The sequence below is a fragment of the Diaphorina citri genome, unplaced genomic scaffold (assembly GCF_000475195.1).
Source record: "Diaphorina citri unplaced genomic scaffold, Diaci psyllid genome assembly version 1.1 scaffold428, whole genome shotgun sequence".
In the NCBI taxonomy this organism is placed as follows: domain Eukaryota; kingdom Metazoa; phylum Arthropoda; class Insecta; order Hemiptera; family Psyllidae; genus Diaphorina; species Diaphorina citri.
Genome location: NW_007377863.1, coordinates 69,162 through 81,871, shown reverse-complemented (window position 1 = coordinate 81,871; position 12,710 = coordinate 69,162).

Sequence of the window (12,710 nt, the reverse complement as noted above, 5' to 3'; positions counted from 1 at the left end):
GGTCTACTCCCTGTTTAACGCCCCAAAGCCAGCCAGATTGGATAAACAATACCATCACCTATAAAAGATATACCTACCTACTTACCTATCAGGTGAAGATAGCATCGAATTACTTATAGGTATACCACTATACCTATTATCATCCTTAATCCTTATCATTATCATACCTACTACCTACCTATCATGATTATCACCTTATCAATAGAATCGTGTGAAACCCTAATTACTTACCACTACATAATTACTTTCACTCAATGAAACACTTCCTTGAGATTTTGCATAGGATTGCATGAGAGTGTTTTTTTACCTGGTTACGAGCTTACAATAGGTAGATATATAATTATATAGGTATGTTTTACCTGGTTAGGTATAAGCTTACAATAGATGTATGTTACTTTTTTTACCAATAGACATGCATGGTATGCTGCTTTCAATGTCATGTTAAAAATAGAAAAGGAAGTGAAATGATGTCAGTTAAAATCAATCCAAGGAGATTTCAATTTGTCGAGTATTCAAAATGATTTTTTTTTTTTTTACAAATACCTAGGAAGAAAGTAAAAAATTGAATGCCATTGAAATAAATTCTGTATGTATGGAGGTACTGTATCCATTTTATTAGGTAGGAATGTATTACTTTTCATTCTGTGTACAAATAAAATATAGGTACCATACCACCCATACGTAAAAATATGTCGGAAATACACCATGTCAGCACATTTTGATCAGAAATTCTCGTAATTCAGCCATTTTTCCACAATATCAGTAGAGAGGCATTTTAAATCCCACAAACCAAACAAAAAAGGGCCTAGTACCTACATAAATGTACCAGTAACTCTTATTGTACCTATATGTAGATATTATTTTTATGAAATTGAGATAGTTAGTCACTTTGGTTGTAAAAATGAATTGATATTGTTAAAAATGAATTAATTGTACATAAAAAACATGAGACGATAAAAACGATAAACAATTTATTAGGTACAGGTGAATCTATAATAAATACCAACCTATAGCTACGAAGGGATTATATGGATTTTATCGCTGGAACACTTCATGTGATTTTGGGAATTTGGCCTCCAGGAACTCTCTGATTAAAATAAAAAATAGAAAGTAAAAAAAAAGTAAATTTTTCAGGCAGCTTTCAAAAATCTCTTACTTTTGTGACACACTGAATGACTGAGAGGAAATCAATCATTCTGATGCACCCTGTAGAGATAGAAAATCCCCCGTGTCTGTTTTATATTCATAGCCCTTGTCTCCTCTGGCTGCTCTAAGTCCCTAACCCCTAGATCCCTCAACCCCCTAAACCCCTAGGTCCCTATCGCCCTAAATCCTAGACCCCTCTAAACCCCTCACACTATTCAGATGCCCCTTGTTTTCAGAATTCCACTGACATTCCGATCATCAATTTTCCCTGGCGAGGACGAAAAAGAGAGACAAAACGAAATTTCGAAAAATAGGGCCGAGGAGGGGCAAAGTGGATACGCGGGGGGCGAAGGGGACCGAGACATCATTTATCAAAAAAATATCGGAGAATGACATGGTGACAGCTGTATGTAAGGAGAAATTATTTGTAACCTGATCATGATGAAGAACAAATTATAAAATTTTACCCCCGGATAGGAGGGACGTGAATTTATTATCCACTGATGGATAAAATTACCTGACCTTATTTTTGTAGTTTCGATATCGGGTAGAACGTCAACTCCCATGGCGTAGTGATCACTGCGCTCACCTTGCACGTGGGAGACCCGGGTTCGATTCCCGGCGGGGGCAAGAAATTTTGTATCATGCAAATGATTGATTCCGTGACTGGCTGTTGCGGGGCCCACTCAGCCTCGTGAGGAAAATGAGTAGCTATGGCATATAAATGCGCATAGCGACCGGTGCCAGCATGGTAGGTAAACATTGGATTTTAGGATTATTGAGATATTGGGAAAATCCTACAATGCTGCAGTGAGCACCAAAGTTGTGACATAATAACACAAAGAAACTGCATTTACATTTACAAAACACTTCTCACCACACCACCACTACTCTACCACTCCTCTACATTGGCGTGTCTCCTAATATACAAACTTCTTCACTTCAAACTTCTGCCTGTGTCCTCTAGCTCTAGCTCTGTGGTACTCAGGAGGGTTCCTGCAGCCTTGGCCTTGCAGTGAGACTTGGAATTAGCCGGGGTGAGTCATCAGGAGACTGTTGCCAGATGCCAGAATATGCCAGATGGAGGCAAAAGTGGCATCGGAACCAGGGGTTCCCAAAGAGAGTGGTTAACCGAAGGGAGTAAGTGGGTAGGTACTAACTTGACAATTTTCCTGAAGGAAAAGGTGCGAGCGTTTACGGTAAGGTTGACCGAGATCGTTTCTTCTTCTTCTTCTTCTTCTTCTTCTTCTTTCTTCTTCTTCTTCTTCTTCTTCTTCTCCTTCTTCTTCGTCTTCCTCTTCTTCTTTAAGAGGTTTGATAGAGGAAACTGTAGCTGCTAAGGTCTTGTCGTCCCGAAAGCGAAGAGAGATGAAGACAGGATAGGAGAAAGTCAGCAGTTTCGATAACGAACCTTGCGTGTTCAAGATAAAATCCGCCTCGGGCGGTAATCAAACCCGCGACCTAGCGCTTACAAGGCAGACGCGCTACCCTCCAAGCTAACTAGGCTGGCGCTGGCGGTCTCAAATTTGATGAAGTCTCTGTTCGACTCTTAGAGAGATCTCAGGCACAGGACTGGTTCAATCCTAGTCAACAAAGTCTGTCTGTAGACTCTGTAGGCTATAAGCTACAACGAAAGCAAGTTGAGTACCACTGACACCGTCGCTTCGCTCCGGAATCCCGCTAGTTCATCCCGAGGCATGGCCAAACTTGTGGAAAAGGCATGCCCGAACTTGTGGAAAATAATAAAAAATACCACTGACCACTGACACTTCTGTGTTGAAGTCTCATGTAAATTATTTCTGGAGGGAACTTGATATGGTCTATTGTGTGAGGGTCCAGACCAAATTATATCTTAAGGTGTAGAGTGTAGAATAGATGTACCTATTAGCTATTAGGTACAAAACTGTTAGGTTACATTAGGTAGAACTGGTAGAAGCCGTCAAGTCGAGTAGCGAGTACCCAGCCTATCAAGACAAAATATGAAGATAATGATCTATCTGTCAGGTATTGTCGTGGTAGGTGTAATGATGTAACCACTCATCAAAGTATTAGGTAAGAAAAACGTTCTTCTTTTTCATCATTGAAGTTTTCCCTCCTTTTTAAGGTGAGGTTCTGGTCTCTAGATCTATGGTTCTAGTATAAGCTGGCCCGACGATATTGGAATTTCAGTGCTTTTATGAGCCTAATCACTGCGGGTACCTAATGTCGAAATGGCCGGACCATGTCGGAATTTCTGTGTTCTTATGAGCCTAATCTAATCACTAATCGCTTATACTTGTTTGTGCCGTAGTAGGGACGAACGGGTGACGGATGTACAATCGAACGGGAACTATCCAGACAACTAGTGAGTTTCCTGGGTCAATTGGTTTGGAGCGACATCGCCTTGATACACCCCGTATAAGGCAAGATGCGAGCCGTGTATGGGGTGTTTCAACTTGAATCCAGCCATTGCCGATTACAGCTAATTTAACCTTCCAAAAAAGCCATCAGTTTGTTTGAATTTGATTTCTTTTTTTTCATGTCGCTGGTGGGATTTGAACCGCAGTCCTCTTGTTAGGAATCCATTGCCTTGTCGATTGCACCTCGAGGGGTGACTCAAGCGATCCGCCCCATGCTGAAATTTCGATGTTTCTATCAGTCCAATTGTAAGAGCTACTTTTAATACGCTCTGGAACTCTGGACCATTTGGTTCAGGGCAGATTTGATATTCAATTAGCATAATACTCCTTACTCTTATTTATAGCTCAAAGTTATGCTGAGTCAGTGAGTAATTTGAATCATAAGTTTATTTATTTATTTACACGCTAAGCAGCAAGGCCATGTGTGAGAGTCATAAGTATTGGTCGATTTGATGGCTATAACAATGCTCAATGAGACATCCTGTATGGATTGAGATCAGATCCAGTAGGTAACTAAGATGACCATATAAGGCCCGTAATAGATTGACTCTCAGGGCCGAACTTACCAAGTGACAACTTTGGCACGTGCCAATACGTAATGAGATCGATTAGAAGAGACTGGAGCCTGGAGCCTGATAAGCCGCGGATTATGTCAGGCCTGGGATTAATGGAGGCTCTGTTGTTATAGCGGTGTAGCGTCGTCCTTACGTCATACGTTCGGAAAACTTTCCAATTCCAAGTGCTTCATGTGTGGAGATTGTCGGAAAATAATTAGTTCATATGTAGATTAGAAATTGCTGGAACTCTGATATCGGCATCAGGTCAAGTTCCGAGAGTTTGTGATTAGGTCTATGTTTGATGGATTGACTTATTGGGAAAAACTCTGGCACATCATATCGTCATCATCATCATGGTCAACCATTGTTTAGTTCAGTTCATTGGTAATTGCTGGAAAAAGGTCTTTTTAAAGGCCGGCACACACGACATGTCTCGATGTACTCCGAAATCGAATCGAAGAGAGGTCTTTCCTCTCTGCACAGAGAGGAAAGTTCATCTTTCCAAGTACTTGTACTTGCGATACCAAGTACAATTAAAGTACTTGTACATTGTACTTGCAAGTACAATTTTTCCAACTCTGCTGCAGAGCTTCAACTCTCCAGGAAATCGAACCCGCAACCTCAGGCATGCAAGTCTAGTGAGCTTTGAATCACGAAGGTTGACTATGAGTACACCACGAATAGATAATTGAGATCTCATCGTTCCCAGCAAGATCATTATTACGTTTAAAGTTGTACTTAAACTTAAGTATACTTGAGAGGTCTTTCCTCTCTGCACAGAGAGGAAAGTTCATCTTTCCAATTGCAGAGCTTCAACTCTCCAGGAAATCGAACCCAGAACCTCCGGTATGCAAGTCTAGTGAGCTTTGAATCACTATGAGTACACTACGAATAGATAATTGAGATCTCATCGTTCCCAGCATGATCATTATTACGTTTAAAGTTGTACTTAAACTTAAGTATACTTGAAAGGTCTTTCCTCTCTGCACAGAGAGGAAAGTTCATCTTTCCAATTGCAGAGCTTCAACTCTCCAGGAAATCGAACCCAGAACCTCCGGCATGCAAGTCTAGTGAGCTTTGAATCACGAAGGTTGACTACACGCGATTGTCCAGATGGTCGTACATCTGGGTGACAGTTCCGTCAGCCATTGGGAACTCCTGCATCGCCGCTGGCTCTGTTTTAATAAATAGCCTCTCAAATCGGTGTCCCAAAAACACTTCTCACCACACCACTACTCTACCACTCCTCTACATTGGCGTGTCTCCTAACACAAACTTCTTCACTTCAAACTTCTGCCTGTGTCCTCTAGCTCTAGCTCTGTGGTATTCAGGAGGGTTCCTGCAGCCTTGGCCTTGCAGTGAGACTTGGAATTAGCCGGGGTGAGTCATCAGGAGACTGTTGCCAGATGCCAGATATGCCAGATGGAGGCAAAAGTGGCATCGGAACCAGGGGTTCCCAAAGAGAGTGGTTAACCGAAGGGAGTAAGTAGGTAGGTACTAACTTGACAATTTTCCTGAAGGGAAAGGTGCGAGCCTTTACGGTAAGGTCTTCCCGTGTCCTCTTCTTTCTCATCAAATCTTTCTTCCCCAGTAATTTGAGACGTAAACAGATGCCAGAATATGCCAGATGGAGGCAAAAGTGGCATCGGAACCAGGGGTTCCCAAAGAGAGTGGTTAACCGAAGGGAGTAAGTGGGTAGGTACTAACTTGACAATTTTCCTAATACTTCACTTAAAATTTATGACTAATTTCCTTTCATTTGCCTTTTTCACTGGCCACCTGGATTTCCGGATAGCAACCAAGTTCGAGCGTACGATGCGACGTTGCTCAACTTCAGTGATCTGTCAATAACTGGTACATAGGTACATCAACGTGATCAACGTCACATATCCGCTGGCTCTCGATATCATTTCTGTCACATTACTTTTATTTCCAATCTCTTTGCAAATTTTTTGTGCACTCCAATTTCGCTGCACAATCGCTCAATTCCTATACTTGAATAACTTTGAGATCTTTCTCCATGTAAGTCTACACCGGGTCCTTTCTCTTTCACCTGATGAGAGATCCGAACACGTTCGCATCTGAGTATCTATTTCTATGTAGGTATATACCCATCTGGGTAGGTTTACCTAATACTTCACTTAAAATTTATGACTAATTTCCTTTCATTTGCCTTTTTCACTGGCCACCTGGATTTCCGGATAGCAACCAAGTTCGACCGTACGATGCGACGTTGCTCAACTTCAGTGATCTGTCAATAACTGGTACATACATCAACGTGATCAACGTCACATATCCGCTGGCTCTCGATATCATTACTGTCACATGACTTTTATTTCCAATCTCTTTGCAAATTTTTTGTGCACTCCAATTTCGCTGCACAATCGCTCAATTTATAATCTCACAATGGCAAAAAAAGATCAACTCTAAAATTTCTCGTAATGAATTCACATTCTAAATACCAAAGAGATTTGAATTGATTCCCCGCGACTTTAATTAATAATTCATGAAATTCACTTTCTTTTCCTCTCACTGGCGGAGGTAGTTGAACCTGCGGATTGGAATTGCATAGAGCCGCAGGCTATGGAACCATATGTACCTCGATAATCTCTTATGGGATTCTTACGAGAAAATTATAGTACAGGTACCTATACCTACGAGTTCAGTGCCTCGGGAAGGACAGACCAAAATCCTACCAAAACCAAAAACCAGATTAATGGTTACCAGACCCGTAGTTATTATCCCACGCTGATTTCAGTGAGCCGGCGTGTTTCTGAGGGCAGCCACTCACCATCAGGTATACCTGAAACCTGATGAGCACACTGACTATCAGGTAGACCTGACAGGTACGGCTGAAATGATTCGTTCAGGCCTACCTGATACTAAGTGGCTGGTCTGAAAAGGGCCAACGAATTTGTAATAATAATTAATTTTGGCAAGTTTTTTTTTTTTTTTTTTTTTTTTGGTCAAGAGGTTTGGTAGGTATGTAACTGCTAAGGTCTTATCGTCCCGAAAACGAAGAGAAAAGGAGGGACAGGATAGGAGAAAGCCAGCCATTCCGAGAAGGAAGCTTATCTATTCAGGATAAAGTCCGCCCCGGGCGGCAATCGGCGGCATTCGAGCGATAGAACTTTGAAGAGTTTGAAGTAAAGCTCCTTGGCGTGTATTTGCTTTGAAGCTCTGTGGCGTGACCAAGCCAGCCGTTTTGAACGGGTGACCATTTGGGCACGATTTGTGCTGCTGTGAAGGAACTTCAGTCTCGAGACATTGTGGGTTGAGTAAGTTGAGTTGGAAATGCCGATCGATTTTAGTCAACAGTAGACGTACCTTTACAGTGTGCCTTCCTCAGGTAAAACTCTTCGGTAAACTGTAGGTACCAGCTGTACCTACCTAACGCAGAGCGGATTGTCGGCGCGGATGGATACCAATGATACCATCGAGCCTGTTGGAGATCAGGAGATCATCAAGCAAGACGTTTTTTTAGACACTCTTTTAAAATTCGGAATGAATTAATTAAATATCTACTTAAAATCATAACTCACCTAAATTACTAATTAATTCTGCCCCAGAAGATACCCATCAAAGGTAAGATCTACACGAGCAATTTATTTTAGGTTTTTTAATTTATTTATTCATTCATTTATTTGAGCATTATTTATTCATTTATTTTAGGTTGGCAGACCAAATACCAAATAGTCATGTCAGTTGATGGGATTAGAGAGAATATTTTCGGACAGATTTTTAACATTTGAATTTTTTTCCTTCAAGTTGTCAGGAGCAGTTACGAAAGTGAAATTTTATTTTTTTGTTGTTGTAGATTGAGAGATGATATTGATGATGGGTGGTGTAAAGTTATATCCAATAAAATATCTAAATAAACATCTGCCTTGTCAGCGCTGGGCCGCGGGTTAAATTCCCGCCCGGAGCGGATTTTATCCTCAACAGTTTCGTTCTCGGAACGACTGACCTGCTCCTATAAGACCTTAATAACAGTTACAGTTCCCTCTGTCAAACCTCCTAAGAAAGCTACCAATACAGGTTGGATAGGATCTATGTACATACATGTACATTCCTAGGTAGGTAACCTCTGTGTACTTTATGTGTCATGCAGTCATGACACCTGCATTCCGATGTATATGTATGTACTCTATGTACATTCCTGATGCGAATGCATGTCACCTTACAATACAGGGTATTGGAAATGTATTGTGTGATTTATAACGAGCCAAACTTCTTGTATTTAGTACAAACTTTACCCGTCCTTAAACTAAGTTGGTAGTACCGGGGATTTAAAGCCAAGTCAGTAGCGCGGCAGGCGATAGCATGTTGACCAAATAAAGTGGTGAAATATTAAAGAGACTGACCTGCTCCTATAAGACCTTAATAACAGTTACAGTTCCCTCTGTCAAACCTCCTAAGAAAGCTACCAATACAGGTTGGATAGGCAAAGCAGTGTCGGTAAAAGATCTCTAGATGACCGACCCCGTGGATAAACCAGGAAGAAAAACCTCATTATCTCAGTTTGAACTTTTTGGCACTTAGCACATTATTGATGATCGGTCTTCAATTCCCTGTATATACCCCAGTATATACCCTCCCTTGCAATATTGTAATCTATAATTGATGCAAATAAACAAATTACAATTTATTACAATTAATATTATTACTAAGTAGGCAATCAATAGGTACCTAAATCTAGGCCAATAGGTATTCGAAACACACCTTTACGTGGGTGGTATGAATGCTAGGTACCATAGCATTTCGGCACCGGTTATCATTATCGTGTCATCACTGAGAGCTGTGATAACACCAATATCCTATACCTACATAACTCCAAAAAATCGAACCTTGAATTAATTTATTTGTCCAAATTTACAACCTGGAACGATTTGTTCCGTTTTGATAACAGATGTAGAACGGATTGGATAAACGGTGTTTGTTGTTTTGTTACCTATTCGGTCGCTCTCTTCCACTTAACCTTCATAGGGGCTCGAGTATTTTGGGTGTCAATTGAAATTCATCATTGTTTAATATTAATTGAAACCGTACACACACTAATACCCCAGTAATCTAATATCTGAAATAATAATGTGATGGTAATAATATCCATAACTATGTATCATAATGATGGCTTAAACACATACAGGGTTCATCAAAATAAGTGATCCCCGAAAGCTATGTCCCTCAGGATGCCCAGTCTTGAACTAGGTCTCAGGGTTGAATGGTAGATATTGCCCCAGACAATAATTTCGCTCTTTGTTTGTAATTTCTTGTATTTGTGTACAAATTGTGCCTCCTATCGTTATCGCCTATCTGACTAGAGACATACTACGGGATGAGCATGCTTCGACACAGACCACACTAGTCTCCGGAGGAGATAGAATTGCGCCATATAAATTGGGACACCCTGTATTACTCAGGTTACTAAGCACCTCATCCTAGCATAGCTATAGACAAGTGATGGGAAAATTGAAGCTGGTTTTATATTTTATTTGTTTTGGTTAACTTTGGATGAGTAAGTATGGTAGTACTGGACGCAAGTGGTGTTAATAAACTGCTTGATGGCATTTTGCACCACTTGGACTTTGGGATTTTATTGTGAGGAGGCGGAAAGCCCGTTCCAGTGTTCCTCAAAGGGGGATAAACACACTGTCACTAATACACTGTAATCCAGTGATGAAACCCCATCAAACAAAAACTTTACACCATCCCTGGTTGTCCTATCCCCTCTGAGACTCACCCAACACCGTCCCTGACACATAACCTGTAGAATGAGTGTGTCATCTTACAATACATTGAACTGCACTAACCCTAGATTATAAAACTTTACCCTTCTTGTGCTAGGAGGAGGAGCCTAAGCTATGGCGTTGTGGGGTTTGGAACAATATTATCAATAATTATGCTACTATAGAGTCTGTTAAGGTGGGGGATTTGTTTTGCGTTTTTTCTTCGTTGGATGATGACAGTTGATATTTGAATTTTGTTTACAAAAACGATTGTATATCTACCTGTTGGTGAAAGAGACACAGTGGTTGTTGCCACTTCTGATGAAGGACTCTTGGTATTGGACTTCATGAGTGGATTGAGTGGATGTTATGATTAGTTTACTTTACTAGTAGTACAGGGATCTGTAAAGAATTACACATTTTGTACAACTCAATCAGGCATAGGTATCTTGTAACACCCATATTTATGAACAAAATGCTGGCTCTTAAGTTCGTGCCAAGCATAGTCTCAAGGCATTTGATTGGTCAATTTTGACTTGAGACTGATCTAAGAACGATCATTCTTGTTCATAAATACGAGTGTAAGAGTCCCTATGGGTCTTTGAAAGGCCCTGTCAGCCCCAAAATCTAATTATAGATAGCATAATTACTTAGCTAGTTTTCCTGGTGGGTTGAACACTTTGGTCAATTTTCAACAAAATCAGACAAACCTTTGGGAGTTTCCATTGTCAGACAAACACCTTGTTTTGTACTTGACATTTTGTGTCTAAATGTAAAAAAATGTAATGTAAATGCAGTTTATTTGTGTTATTATATCACAACTTTGGTGCTCACTGCAGCATTGTAGGATTTTCCCAATATCTCAATAATCCTAAAATCCCATGTATTTTTGTCACAACTTTCGATACTCACTGCAGCATTGTAGGATTTTCCCAATATCTCAATAATCCTAAAATTCAATGTTTACCTACCATGCTGGCACCGGTCGTTATGCGCATTTATACGTCATAGCTACTCATTTTCCTCACGAGGCTGAGTGGGCCCCGCAACAGCCAGCCACGGAATCAATCATTTGGATGATACAAATTTCTTGACCCCGCCGGGAATCGAACCCGGGTCTCCCGCGTGCAAGGCGAGCGCAGTGACCACTACGCCATGGGAGCTGACTTTTGTGTCTAAATGCCATACCCGCGTCTTCTTAACTTGGTTCGTTCAATTCTAGATGTCGATGTTGTGTAGATGATGTACATTACACATTAATTACCCTTAGGGAAATTAAGTGCACTATCGTCAAGTTAAAACTCGGAATTCACTCCGTTCGTTGAATTCTAACAATCATGTAGCTGATACTGTCGATCTACTCGTACATTGGAGAGTGCCATTAGCATTCACTAAATTCGTAATGTACCCAGTTGTTGTTATTTCTTCATTTCCGTAGATTGTTTGCGCTGGAGTACCTAGGTAGATATCTATTAGAGCAGTGGTTCTCAAAACTTTTTTGCATGGCGCCCCCTTTGGGCATATTCTCATTTTTTCACGCCCCCCCCCCTACCTTACCCAACCCCTCTGTATATTATTTTTACCTATGGGTTTTATGGAATAACTAAACGAGAATTTGAAACTTTGAGCTTATCGTCCCGAAATCGAGGAGAGAAGGAAGACAGGATAGGAGAAAGCCAGCCGTTCCGAGAACGAACATTATCCCATCAGGATAAAATCCGCCCCGGGCGGGAATCGAACCCGCGGCCTAGCGCTTACAAGGCAGATGCACTACCAACTAAGCTAACTAGGCTGGCTCACGAGTAGTTTAATCGAGTTGCGATTAGTTGTTTTATTTATTTTAGTTGCGATTAGGTAGTGGTGGCATCACTAGTGCTGAAATGTTGATCTTAAATTGAAACTAATTGTAATGCTGTGATACCCACAAAAGTTGTGGAGAGGCACTGGCTGTTTGGTCTGATTTTGACTCAGGTGACCACTGACAGCAGACAGCACTTCTCTTCCGGACCAAATTTCAGCGCGAAAACGCGATTCCAAGTCATTGTAACAGGCAGTTAAATGTATGTATGTACCTATGCCTTTATTTATCGTGAATAATTAGATACATTAATTACTTTTTTGTTTAGTTTGAGATAATGGTCAAGTACAATATCATACATATTTCTGGACATGGTCTTCCTTTTACCTGTAGTCTTGTTTATTAACGTTTTAGATAGGGGACAGTCCGTAATCCACTCCAGTCAAGTGAAGACCATGTCCAGAAATATGTATTAATTACTTTTGTAGTTCTCGTTTCTGGGTATGAAAGCATCTTGTAGACGCGGCCTAGACACTCACTCTCTCCGGTGACTTGTGAACTGCCTCGGGCAATCTATATTCCGTACTGTGCCAAGCCAGAGCATGGCACGTTTTGTTTTCATTACACAATATGAAATATTACAGCTTTTTTTTCCGTTGGTATGTAGTGGCCATTTTTTTTTTTTTTTTTCTTTTTTTCTTGTCAATTTTATTTCCTAGGACCCGCCAGGTTCCACCAAATTTTGGGGGGTTACTCTCATCCATGGGTAACCGGGTAAAGCTCCCTTGGTGCCCCTATTCGTTCATCGTTCAGTAGCAGTAAAAATTCTGCGCCAACATTATAGGACGAAAGCATGTTAATTCTTGTTGAACCTAATGACCTAAAAACACACCAGACACAGCAGCATCGCTACCGGGCGGTGTAGGGCACATAAGAGAGTAGTCTACCTCGCTCTTTTCTGTGTTATAAAGACATCCAACTACTCAGTGTGTGTCTGTGTGGTCGTCCAATGGGTCAATTTATACACGTTGGGGTCTTCAACCTTAAAATACTCTTCGAAAACTCTTTTTTATCCATCCTCTAT